Genomic DNA, 1,498 nt, shown 5'->3' with positions numbered 1-1,498 from the left:
GGAATGATGAGACAAATCCTGGAGCCAACAGAGCATCGAGCTGAGTGACAGATTCTCTAATCCTGCATGTCACACCTGGTCCACAGTTGGTCTGCCCTTGAATTACAACAAAGGTATACCACCCTCTTAGGAATAAATTTGATTCTTATTTAAAAACAATTAGCTAAGGGCCCTTTTGTCTAAACCTCCCCTTCAAAATGGAGTCTTACCGCTTCTAGGCCTTTTGGCTAAGATCTAGTGTAGTATCTGTTCTTATCAGTTTAAAATGGAGTCTTGTTAGAAAGCACAAAGACCACCTAGCAAGCTCTCTCACTCCAGACCAGACTTATAATGCTGGCTAACGGGGACCTTGCACACTTTCCAGTAATGCAAATAGAATGCAGCATTTTTACAGCAAAAATTATACTGTTGTCATCACCTAATTCAGAAAAACAATTGCTTTCAAAGTGATGAAATGTTGCTAAGTCACCAAAGCAATTGGAAAAATTTCATTGAAGTAATTTTTATTCTCTTGAACCCTATGGTCTTAGCTAGCAGCTGTGGTAGAAAAATTTCTCTGTGTAAGGAAGATGGGTCATAAAAACTGCCTTTTCTGAAAAGACTCTCAGTCTTTGTGTGTGTTTCTTATGGTCTGTATTATAAATTGGTCCAGAACTTACGTGACATAATGCTACTTAAAGAGTGTCAGTGTCCTGATACCTCTTTCTCTCTCTCCCTTTCTGTCCCTGTCTCTCTCTCATCTTTAAGACCACAGGTTGTAAATGAAATTAAATGCAATATAAAATAAATCAGGTTATCTGCAGCTTTTTTTTTTTTAACAGAAAGAATACTCGCTACATCATTTGTAAAGGGTAAATGGATAAAATATTTAATGAATAGTAATGTCTTTTATTCTGTACTTTTTTTAAAGGTCGTTTTGCTATTCATATAATTTGGTATTTTTAAGTATCCTACTCTGGTAATTTACAGGACGACACTGTTAATAGTTTAGGGGTATTAGAAGTCATTGAGCCCAGCGCCTTTTGCTTACCGAGTAGAAAGACGCCAGACTGATCTTTTCCCAAAGTGACCTGGGAACTTTACAACAGAGTAGATGTAGAGGCTCGTTACTGTGGACATCCTATTTATAATTTCTGGTTGTGTTCGTGTGTTCTACTCTTATATTTAAGGAATGTCTACACTTCTGTTATCTTACTGAAAATTAACACAGCACATCTTCAGAGTACATCTTTCCCCCTTTACTCTTCTTTAATGAGACAGAGGCTCATCATTCAGCTATCATGATGCAACCGTTATTCACCAGTGCTTGACCCCAGAGAATTACGGTGCAGGGCAGCTCACCTGAGAGGTGGTAGGCTGAATCTCTGCCAATTTTGTATCAATTTCTCTATCCGTTTACTATTAAGTTTGAATTACTGAGTTTGCTGGCGCAAAAATTATTTTCCAGTAGAAAAATCTGACTTCAGTCTGGATTTCATATAAATATTCTCTTTTCCAA

General features: G+C 37.4%; 1 pseudogene; it reads left to right on the top strand.

Moving 5' to 3' along the window:
- The first annotated feature begins 207 nt into the window (after positions 1 to 207).
- LOC144227047 (U2 spliceosomal RNA) lies at positions 208 to 298 on the top strand (annotated as a pseudogene).
- The last annotated feature ends 1,200 nt before the right edge of the window (positions 299 to 1,498 follow it).

This window comes from Crocuta crocuta, unplaced genomic scaffold (genome assembly GCF_008692635.1).
Source record: "Crocuta crocuta isolate KB4526 unplaced genomic scaffold, BGI_CrCroc_1.0 scaffold32, whole genome shotgun sequence".
Classification (NCBI taxonomy): Eukaryota; Metazoa; Chordata; class Mammalia; order Carnivora; family Hyaenidae; genus Crocuta; species Crocuta crocuta.
This window is presented reverse-complemented; position numbering and strand designations above follow the sequence as displayed.